Here is a 12,253-nt window from a genome sequence, read left to right as displayed (position 1 = left end):
TTTCTGTTTAAAAAAAAAAAAACAAAAACAAAAAAACCCTTCCCTGTTACCTTACCCAGGGAAAAGGGACCTACTTAGCCTGCTCTCCTGCTGCTGCCCTCTGGCCTGGGCTTTCCTTGCTTCCCCCCCCCCCCCCCCAACCGGGCCAGACGCTCTCCCCCCTTTCTTTTCTTTTTGTTGTTTTTTTTTTTTCTTTCTCTGCTGTTGCTAGAGTGCTGGCTCACTGTTGGCCGGCTGTTAGCCTCCCCCCCCCCCCGCCCGCCCTTGGACGCTGCTCCTGCTCCAGCTGAACCCCCCCCCCCCCCGAGAGAGGGGAGGAGTGGAAGGACCCAGCCCCAGCCGCTTGCTGTTTGTCTGCGGACCCGTCTCTGGTCGAGAGGACTCTTATCACTTGCTCCAGCATTTCTGGAATGCAAAAAAGAAAGCCCAGAACAGACAGAGAAAAAGCCATCCACTGGAGGAACACTGCCCGGGGAATCTACAAATCACCACAGAAGGGGCCTAAGACTGAGTAACTTTCGAACTGTGCTCTCTTGTGGGGAGAGGCCTTGACTGTGTCTTAACTGTGTTTGTAGGGACACAGGGGGTGTGGCACGGAGCTGCCCCCGATCCATCTGTGTCCTCCCAACCCCCACACTACGATCTTCACCCCCCCACTCCACCATCTTTGCTGGCTGTCTAACATCTGCCTCTGGACTCAGCTGCTCGCCCTGATTCCACCGTGTGGGCCAGAAGCACCAGCCAACCAAACAGGACTCTCTGGACAAGTGTACGGTGGTTCATGTGCCCCTTCCCCCCTGAATTGTCCACCCTACAGCTTGTCCCTTTCTACCTGACCCCAACTCCTGTTAATCACCTGCCACCGCCCCCGCTGGGGCATCGGCAATGGAGGGCACTGGGGTGACCTCCGCCGCTGCATGCCCATCGCCTCCCCAGACTCTAAGAAAGCCCCCCCAGCTGGCGGAAAAGACCAGGGAAAGAAGAAGGGGAAGGGCCCCGCTAAAACCACCGGGCCCTCCATGGCAGGGGCCACCCCCACTGCTGCAGCCCCGCCATTGACCACGGCGTTCTCCCCCGCTGTCCCCTTCACCAGCTCTGTGGATGTCCCTCCCTCAGCCCCCAGGACGTATGCCCGGGCGGCGGCAGCCCCCTGGCCTGCTGCCTCATCATCTCTCCCACCCACCGCCTCTACCACCATCAATAGTGGCTGGGGCCCCTTTCCCACCATGACAAGGAAGCACGGTGTCCGATGCCTCCTGGTGCCCACCTCACCCCATGTGGAGACCTACGTGCAGGCGTTGGCGAGGGTGGTGGGGCCCTCGGCTATTGTGGCGGCCTCCAAAATGTACGGGAAGGTTGTTTTCTTCTTAGCATCGGCGGCTGCCGCCCAGGAAGCGGTGGAGAGGGGCCTGGCGGTGGGGGGGGTGTTTGTCCCCCTAGAGCCAATAGAGGACCTGGGCGTCCGCCTGGTCCTGACCTCTGTCCCTCCTTTTCTCCCCAATGCTGCCCTGCTACCCGCCCTTTCCACCCTGGGGAAACCTGTTTCTGTTATCAGCCCTCTCCCGTTGGGCTGCAAGGACCCCACCCTCCGTCACATTTTTTCCTTCTGCCGGCAAGTGCAACTTTTACTGCTGTCGGTGGCGCGTGATGGAGTGGCGCTCTAAGGGTCCTTCCTAGTCCCCCACCAGGGGGCCCATTACCGGGTGTACTTTTCCACAGGGGAAGCCCGGTGCTACCTCTGCCGGGCGTTGGGGCATGTCCAGAGGGACTGCCCCTTAGCCTGGCAAGGAGGGGCACCTGGGATCCTCGAGATCTGGGAGGACATCGGCCCCATCATTGCTGATGCCCCTGGCCGCCCGATACCTGAACCCGCCCCCCCCCTCTTCAGACCACCACTTCTCCCGCTCAGGCCCAAGGGGCACCTCCCCTACAATGCCCAGACGAGCGGGAGCGCCCCGCCCTCGCTGCTGACAATATAGCGGGGCCTATGGAGGAGGGTGTGGCAGAGATACCACCAGGCATGGGAGAGAGCCTGCCCCAGGGAGAATCCTCCCTCCCTTATGCTGCCCCACCGTTCCCCCCCCCCCCCCGCAAGTCCCTGAGCCATCGCCTTTACCCCCTGATGCGACCCCTGCTAACCAGCCCCCAGATGATGCCATGGAGGGCTGGGCCCTAGTCCAGGGGAAGCGAGGCAAGAGGCAAGCGGAAGGCTCGAGCTCCGCCTCATCTACCCGAGGCGGAGGCCCCCCGGAAGACCAGGAAGGGGGGCACCGATGCCGAACCTTCCACTTTGCCCACGAGTGCGTCCCATCCACCGGTGTCAGGCGGGAAAGACGTGGCAGCACCAGAGGGTAGTGTCTCTCCTCCACAGGAGACCCTCCCGTCCGAGACCCTCAAGGAAGCCCCTTCTGTCCTGACGCTACCTGAAGCCCCTGTGAACCCCGAGGCAACCGTTGTGGCGGGTGCCGGCGGAGAGAACCCTGGGGCAGCGGAAAGTGTCCTCTCCTCCATGTTCGAGGAGATCGAGGCCTTAGATCTGACCTCGGTTGCCCAGGGGGAGGACGACCTTTTGCCAGCAAATCTCGATCTGGGCGACCTCACTCCACCCCTCTTTTCCCCATGCTCCCTCCCCTTAACTGCTGCTTCCGCTCCCACCTCCGAGGAGCCCCTGGATTCCTTCGCCGACCCAGCAACTGATGGCACCCCGCTGACGACCACTGAGCCTGCTCAGGTGACAGCTGGCGCCACGCGGCCGGGACACGAGTCGCCGGGGCACCCCCCGTTGGTACGGAGCCATCGACTTCCTTCCTGGGCGGGGGCCCTACAGAAGATAATCCACCTCCTGATGCTGTGGCCGCTAAATCCACCACAGAGCGCACGCCCAGTGTCACTGAGAGCTCCCTCCCCACCCCCTTAACCCTTGAGTCTGATCGGGAGGCACCACCATCCAGCTGCTTGCCTCCCGAAACCCAGAACCTCGCCTCTGCCCCTGCCCCTACCCCTATCCAATTTACCTCCTGCAATGTCATTGCCGCCCCCGGGGCTGTCTCCTTCCCTTTCCCAACTGATGACCCCCAGGAAGCAGCCTTTATGTTCTCCAGCCCCGACCCATTAGGGGCTGCTATTTTCCCTCCACCGCCCCCTATCATCCCAGAGCTTGAGGCGGGCCTAGAAGCTCCAGCCACAAGGGCCCTCATGGGGGAAGGTAAAGGGACGGGGAAGCAGGATGCCGCGGCCTACTGGCGGGTCTGCGTCTTCCGTGAACAATTACTCACCTACGGGATGGGTCACGGACTACTGTGCGGCCCGCTGGGAGATACGAGCGTCCCTGCCAGTGAGGACCCCCCCGACTCTCCCCATGACACCTCTAACCATCGCAACATTGAACACCCGGGGTTGTAGGATGGCTCTCCGCAGGTCCCAGGTGCTCTCCTTCCTTCAGGAGGGAGGGTACTCTGTGGTTTTCCTGCAAGAGACCGATACGGACCCGACCGCCAAAGACAGTTGATGGCTGGAGTGCGGGGACAGGGTCTACTTTAGCCATGCCACGGTTCGACAGGCTGGAGTGGCGACCCTGTTCTCCCCCGACCTACGGCCCAAGGTGCTAGGGGTCGCCGAGGCTGTGCCGGGTCACCTGTTGCATCTCTGGCTCCGTATGGAGGGGCCCATGGTTAACCTCGTTAACGTCTATGCCCTGACATCAGGCCTGGAGCAGCTGCAACTTTACCAGCGGGCGTCTGCCTTCCTTGGCACCTTAGATTCTCATGAGTGTCTGGTCCTGGGAGGGACTTTAATACCACCCTCGAGGAACAGGACTGCTCAGGGACCGAGCAGAGCCCGGCCGCCGTGGACACCCTCCGGGAGATAGTCAAACATCACTCCCTAGTGGACATCTGGCGCGACCACCACCTGGATGACACTTCCACGTTCACCTTTGTCCGGGTGGAAGCCCATCGGTCGAGCCACTCCCGGTTGGACCGCATTTATTTATCATGCTTCCATCTCTCACGAGCCCACTCCTCCAACATTCGGCTGGCCCCATTTTCTGACCATCATCTAGCCACTGTGACAGTCTCCCTCTGTGCAGAGAGGCTGGGGCCGGCCTACTAGCATTTTAGCAACAGCCTGTTGGAGGATGAGGCTTCGTGACGTCCTTCCGGGAATTCTGGCTGGGCTGGCGAGAGCAGCGGTGTGCCTTTCCCTCAGCGCAGCGATGGTGGGACTTGGGGAAGGTGCGCGCCAGGCTTTTCTGCCGCGACTACACCCGGGGCACCAGCTGACAGAGAAATGCAGCGATAGAGCAGTTGGAACGGGAGGTCTTAGAGCTGGAGAGGCGTCTGGCTGCCAGCCCTGAGGACCCGCTCCTCTGCGGAGTGTTCCGGGAGAAGCGGGAGGAGCTCCGGGCCCTCGAGGACCATCGGGCCTGGGGCGCCTTTGTTCGATCCTGCATCCGCCTCCTTCGGGAGATGGATCGTGGCTCCCGCTTCTTCTATGCCCTGGAGAAAACGAGGGGGGCCAAGAAACACATCACCTGCCTCCTGGCAGAAGAAGGCACCCCCCTCACAGAACCGGTGGAGATGTGCAGGAGGGCCCAAGCCTTCTACGCAAGTCTTTTCTCCCCGGATGCGACCGACCCTGGCGCTTGCAGAGTGCTCTGGGAGGAGCTCCCTACGGTCAACGTGAGCAACCGAGACCAGCTAGAGTTGCCTCTCACTCTGGCCAAGTTCTCGGAATTCTTCCGTCGTATGGCCACTAATAAGTCTCCAGGCATGGACGGCTGACCGTGGAGTTCTACCGCGTGTTTTGGGACATCCTCGGCCCAGACCTAGTCACCGTCTGGGCTGAGTCTCTGCAGAGCGGGGTCCTCCCTCTTTCGTGCAGGCGAGCTGTGCTCGCCTTACTGCCGAAGAAGGGGGATCTCCGTGATTTACGAAATTGGCATCCCGTCTCGCTCTTCAGCACAGACTACAAAATTGTAGCGAAAGCAATCTCGCTGCGACTAGGGTCTGTGCTGGCGGACATGATCCACCCAGACCATACCTACACCGTCCCGGACCGCAGTATGTTTGATAACCTATTTCTGGTTTGGGACCTTTTGGAACTCAGGCGTAGAGATGGTCTGTCGTTCGCCCTCCTGTCCCTAGATCAGGAGAAGGCTTTCGATAGGGTGGACTATGGGTACCTCCTGAGCACTCTGCGGGCGTTTGGCTTTGGACCCCAGTTTGTGGGTTTTCTCCGGGTGCTGTACGCCTCTGCAGAGTGCCTGGTTAAGCTCAACTGGACCCTGACTGAACTGGTCAGCTTCGGGCGAGGAGTACGGCAGGGGTGCCCCCTCTCGGGCCAGCTGTACGCTCTGGCGATCGAGCCCTTCCTCTGCCTCCTCCGCAGGAGGTTGACAGTATTGGTGCTGCGAGAGTCGGAGCTGCGGCTGGTCCTGTCGGCGTACGCTGATGACGTGCTCCTCGTGGTCCAGGACTCGGGCAACTTGGTGCGAGTGGAGGCCATCTATTCGGCAGCCTCCTCTGCCCCGGGTCAACTGGGTCAAGAGCTCTGGCTTGGCTGTAGGAGACTGGCGGCAGGCGAGCTCCCTCCCACCCGCGCTTCAGACCATCCAGTGGAGCGTAGGTCCGCTGCTCTACCTCGGCGTTTACCTCTCTGCCACGCATCCCTGTCCGCTGGAGAACTGGGAAAATTTAGAGGGCGGGGTGATAGAGCGGCTCCGTAAATGGACGGGACTACTCCAATGTCTCTCCCTTCGTGGGAGAGCGCTGGTGCTTAATCAACTAGTCCTGTCCAAGCTCTGGTACCGGCTCAACTCCGTGGTCCTGGCCCTAGGTTTCCTGACCAACCTCCGGACATCAATTCTGGGGTTCTTTTGGTCAGGAATGCACTGGGCCCCTGTAGGGGTTCTTCATCTACCCCTGAAGGAAGGAGGACAGGACCTGAAGTGTCTGCACACTCAGGTCTGCGTCTTCCGCCTCCAGGCCCTACAGAGGCTCCTTTATGGTGCAGGCAGTTCGGCGTGGAGCATACTGGCGCACGCCATCCTGCGCCACATCCGAGGGCTCCGATATGATCGGCAGCTCTTTTATCTCTGTCTGGGAGGTCTTCCGCGAGACCTCTCCGGGCTGCCGGTCTTCTACCAGGACCTCCTCCGGACTTGGAAACGGTTTTTAACGACCAGGTCCGTGGCGGCCACTGAGGGGGCAGATCTCCTCGCGGAGCCCCTGCTACACAACCCCCAGCTCGCTCGGCGCATGGGGCTCTCCAGACCTTGTACCCCCCAGCGTGTACTTCAGGAGGTGAAGGCCACTTTGCCGCCCGCTGCTAGAGCTTACCTCGATCAGGTCCTGCTCGAGGGTACGCCCCGCCCACCCTCTACCCCAGGCCCGCCGGACCTTTCAATTGGACCTCTGCCCCGTAGACCCAATCGACCCCCTCACCCCTTTACGGCGAGCCGGCTGCATGAACTGCAGCTGGTATGCTTCCAAACCACTCCAAGGAAATATCTATACACGCTTGTGCTCCACACCCTTCACGCCCTCACCCTAGTGTCCCGCCCCGACACAAAGTGGCGAGACCTTCTGCCACCTTTGGAGGGTGAGCAGCCCCTGTGGGCCAGCCTATATTCCACCTTGGTTCCAAGGCTCGTTGGGGACATCAGTTGGCGGCTCCTTCACGGAGCTGTGAGCATGGGCACGTACTTGGCGCGGTTCAACCCCATCCCAGATACCTGTCCCTTTTGCGGTGTGAGGGAAACCCTGGCGCATGTATATTTGGAGTGCGCCAGGCTGCAGCCCCTGTTTCGGCTCCTCACAAATCTTTTATTACATTTTTGGTTGCATTTTTCCCTTCACCTTTTTATTTATGCACTCCCCATCTGTGGCCTCACAAAGTCGCGGGATCTCCTTGTTAACCTCCTCCTGGCCCTGGCTAAAACGGCCATCTATAAAACCAGAGAGAGGAGGTTCGCCGATGGAGTTTCCGGTGACTGTGGGGCCGTTTACCGATCCTTGGTCCGTTCACGTATCCGGGCGGAGTTCCTCTGGGCGGCATCCACCGACTCCCTTGATGCTTTTGAGGAGCGGTGGGCGCTGTCCGAGGCTCTCTGCTCAGTGTCCCCATCCGGCTTCCTTTGTTTTGACCCTTTGATTGAGGGAGAGAGTAAGGGACCCCAGCCCCAGCCATTGCTGCGGACACCACCACCTTAGAGGGGTCCTTTCACACGTGGGTGCACGTGCCCCCTGCCCGGGTTGTCCACCCCACAGCCTGCCCCTTTTGTTGGGTGCTTTCAGAGGAGGGAATTGTTGGTGACACTAGGGCGTGGCGCCAGGTAACTTGAGGGGGTGGCAGACCTTGAGAGTCGATGAAGCCCCCTTGCTGTGGACCGCCAGGTAACTTGGAAGGGTGGAAGACCACGAGAGTCAAGGAAGTCCCCAGCTCTGGGCCCAAGCAAGCTTGAACACTTCCCTCCCCTGAAGCTAATGAGAAAACAATTGTGATTGGTTGCTGTGTTACACATTGCATATGCTGTTGTTTTGTTTTGTAAGTGTGTTATGCAAATAAAAAAACATCTTTTTTGCTTCAAAAAAACCAAATTACACTCCTATAGCCATCTGGCCCGACCCTGTCACAATGTATACCTCAAATTAAAAAACAAGTAAGAGGATCAAAAAAGTGCGACCATGGCTAAACAAAGTAAAAGAAGCAGTTAGATGCAAAAAGGTGTCCTTTAAAAAGTGGAATTTAAATCCTATTGATGAAAATAGAAAGGAGCATAAACTCTGGCAAGTGAAGTAAAAATATAATTAGAAAGGCCAAAAAAGAATTTGAAGAACAGCTAACCAAAGACTCAAAAACTAACAGCAAAATTTTTTCAGTACATCAGAAGCAAGGCGCCTGCTACACAACCAGTGGGGCTACTGGACAGATGAGATGCACTCAAGGGGGATAAGGCCATTGCGGAGAAACTAAATGAATTCTTTGCATCAGTCTTCATGGCTGAGGATGTGAGGGAGATTCCCACACTTGGTCCATTCTTTTTAGGTGGCAAATCTGAGGAACTATCTTAGATTGAGGTGTCAGTAGAGGAGGTTTTAGAACAAATTGATAAATTAAACAGTAATAAGACACTCAAATGTGAAATTGCAGAACTACTAACTGTGCAATGAAATCTATTGCTTAAATCAGCTTCTGTGCCAGATGACTGGAGGATAGCTAATGTGATACCAATTTTTAAAAAGGCTCCAGAAGTGATGCCAGCAATTACAGGCCGGTAAGCCTAACTTCAGTACCAGGCAAATTAGTTGAAACTATAGTAAAGAACAGAATTATTAGACACAGATTAACACGATTTGTTGGGAGTCAACATGGTTTTTGTAAAAGGAAATTATACCTCACCAATCTACTAGAATTCTTTGAGGGGGTCAACAAGCATGTGGACAAGAGTGATCCAGTGGATATAACGTACTTAGATTTTCAGAAAGCCTTTGAAAAGATCCGTCATCAAAGGCTCTTAAGCAAAGTAAGCTGTCATGGGATAAGAGGGATTGTGCTGTCATGGATCAGTAATTGGTTAAAAGATAGGGAACAAAGAGTAGGAATAAATGGTCAGTTTTCACAATGGAGAGAGGTAAATAGTGGTGTCCGCCATGAGTCTGACTGGGACCAGTACTGTTCAACATATTCATAAATGGTCTGGAAAAAGGGGTAAGCAGTGAGGTAGCAAAATTTGCAGATGATACAAAACTACTCAAGATAGTTAAGTCCAAAGCAAATTGCGAAGAGTTACAAAGGGATCTCACAAAACTGGGTGACAGAGGTCTGTAAAATCATGATTGGTATGGATAAAGTAAGTAAGAAAGTGTTATTTACTCTTCTTCATAACACAAGAAGTAGGGGTCACCAAATGAAATTAATAGGCAACAGGTTTAAAGCAAACAAAAAGAAGTATTTCTTCACACAACGCACGGTCAACCTGTGGAACTCTTTGCCAGAGGATGTTGTGAAGGCCAAGACTATAGCAGGGTTCAAAAAAGAACTAGATAAGTTCATGGAAGATAGGTCCATCATTAGCTATTAGCTTGTATGGGCAGAGATGGAAAACCATGCACTGAGGTATACATAGCCTCTGTTTGCCAGAAGCTGGGAATGGGTGATGGGATGGATAACTTGATGATTACCTGTTGTATTCATTCCCTCTGAAGCAGTGGGCATTTGCCACTGTCAGAAGACAGGATACTGGGCTGGAATAACCATTGGTCTGACTCAGGCTGGCCGTTTTTATGTTCTTATGAAAGTAATGAATTGTAAACCGAGGGGATCTAGAACTCCATACGAAATTCAGCATTTGCATGTCACAACGCTCTTTGCATTATTGCTGTGAAACTAGTGCTCTTGCCACCTCAGCTTGCCGTTGTCATCGTTCTTGGGTTAATGCTAATATACTTATATATAATTGTCCTTGTCTTCATTACAGCATTTTACTGTCATTTTTATATCCAGTTAGTTAGGTCACCTTAATTGGTTATAAGTAATATAGGTTGTCCACACAACAGCGTTTTTTATCTCAGCTGTGCATATGTGTCAACACTTACTGTTTGTAGCAATGCATTTTAGGAAAATCTAGGCAGCCTTAGCCAGGAAAAGAGTTACCAGCAGGCCATGTTCACAGAATTGTATTGCAGATACGTATGGTAATGTGCTCTGGGGTGTCGCAGTACATAGGCTGTTGTGAAGAAGGAAGGCCAGTTAAATTGGTTACACATATATGGTTATAGGATCCTGTCCGTGCTGTAGGAAAGTGTGTTGAACTGGTTAGAGGAAGATAACCATCTAGCAGGAATGAAATGCTGTTAACTGTCTCAGGTAGTAACAGCCTCTAGCTATGTGGTATGTGTACATAACCTATACTTGGATCCAATTGTGCTAGGAGCTAATTACAAATTTAAGTTGTAGCATAGTTAGGAGCTTAAGCTAGAGTGGAAGATAGATTAGTCCCAAAGTACCATCTAATTTTACATGTCCAAGACCAAATCTCCTGTATTTATTGAGTTGGAAACCTATTTCTTCTCACTGCCAGTGAGACTTGATTTGACCTTGAATGCTGATTAGCCAACTCCTCTATTGACTCCTTTGCTCTTAGATCCAAGCATGTTAGATGCTTTAATTTGGATGCAGTCCATTAAAACACATCAGCTTTGAATATTTTACCTTAACACACCTTTTTTACTGTTTGTCCCTGCATACTGGTGGTATGAAGCCCTATTGGGGGAATATTTCTTCTTCAGGTTCTCAGCACTATTTCTATTAATAACATACACTTAGTGATCTCATAGCTTCTGCTAAACAAAGATGAAGGACTAGGAATTGTTTTCTCAATAGACATTTTCCAACAAAATAGTTTGAATATAGATCTTTAGCATAGTGTATCCCTGTGCGTGGAACCATCTCCAAAATGAATGCTTAAACAAACTGCCCTTCATTATAATCAGTAATGTAACACCCAACAAGTATAACTTGTTTAAAAGTAATTTAGAATTGGTGAAATAGTAAACATTCCTGTTCTAGAAAACTAATTGTTTTTATAGGGAGAAATTTCAAATCCTCATGAAAATGAAGGTAAAAGGAAGACAAGCTGGTATGCAAGTTTCAGTGTCTGATGGTACAGGAAAAGATGGCACTTGCTTTTTTGAAATGGTGGGCACATAAAAAAAAATTTGGGATAGCAGAGGTTTGGAATTACTAGAATGAAGTGAGCTGTAGCTCACGAAAGCTCATGCTCAAATAAATTTGTTAGTCTCTAAAGTGCCACAAGTCCTCCTTTTCTTTTTGCGAATACAGACTAACACGGCTGCTACTCTGTATCCTAAGTGTTTTTTTTAACATGCCTACCATCTTGGAAGAGCAGGTGCCATCCTGTCCTGTATTATCAGACAGACACGGAGACTTGCACATCTGTTTGTTCTTACTTTACATTCCAGTGAGGAGAAATTAAAAAAACTGGGACTTTTCAGCTTGGAAAAGACGACTAAGGGGGTGGGGGGATATGATAGAGGTAGATAAAATCTTGACTGGTGTAGGGAAAGTGAATAAGGAAACGTTGTTTACTCCTTTCCATAACACAAGAACCAGGGTCACCCAATGAAATTAATAGGCAGCAGGTTTAAAACAAAGGGAAATACTACTTCACACAGCGCACAGTCAACTTATTCTTATTCATTCTCAGCAAATATGCCAAAAATAGTTAGAAAAACAACATTCCCACAAGATAGCCTGGCCCAAATTCTGGTTTCTGGCGCCATCGAGTGGTCAAATATAGTATTTCCAATTAAATTCCCTTAATAAAATAGAGCAGACTGCCTAAGAGAAGTAGCAGGCTGAGTGGGCTTGGGGGCGTCCTGTATGGAGGGGAAGGGAGATTAAGCATTTCCCCAAGAACAGAATGAGTGAGTGTGTACTATTTCTTTAAAACTGTAGCAGGAAACCAGGCAGGACATGGCTGAGGCAGGTTCTAGCTGAAGCACTGCAGTGTAGCAGAGAGAACTAGAGTAGCCTTAGGGATAATAATGTTTCCTTGTTATGATGAAGCTCCTGGTTCAGCATTAGAAAGAAGTGGTGTGCTCTGCATTTTTAACATTGCTTTGTGGAGGCCAGAGGGGTTAATGATAGTGAGAATGGGGCCCTGAACAAAGCAAAGCTGAGAGCTGTCTACATGTCTTAATGGAAAACAGAAACATGAATTAATTCTGTGAGGGGATTACAAGTTAGGTTGGTAAAAGTAGTTGCATAGATATAATACACTTAGACTTAGGTGAGGTCTTTGACTTAGTACCGCATAATATTCCGATTATTGATATTGCATAGTGCTATTTTTTAGCACACAGTAGAACCTCAGATTTACGAACACCTCAGGAGTGGAGGTTGTTTGTAACTCTGAAATGTTTGTAACTCTGAACAAAACGTTATGGCGGTTCTTTCAAAAGTTTACAACTGAACATTGACTTAATACAGCTTTGAAACTTTACTATGCGGAAGAAAAATGCTGCTTTTAACCATCTTAATTTACATGAAACTAGCACAGAAAGTTTCCTTACCTTGTCAAATCTTTTTTTTTTAAACTTTCCCTTTTTTAGTAAAAAGAAAAGGAGTACTTGTGGCACCTTAGAGACTAACCAATTTATTTGAGCATGAGCTTTCGTGAGCTACAGCTCACTTCATCAGATGCATACTATGGAAACTGCAGAAGACATTA

This window comes from Caretta caretta, chromosome 13 (genome assembly GCF_965140235.1).
Source record: "Caretta caretta isolate rCarCar2 chromosome 13, rCarCar1.hap1, whole genome shotgun sequence".
NCBI classification, from domain to species: Eukaryota; Metazoa; Chordata; order Testudines; family Cheloniidae; genus Caretta; species Caretta caretta.
Note: the sequence above shows the minus strand (reverse complement) of the source record.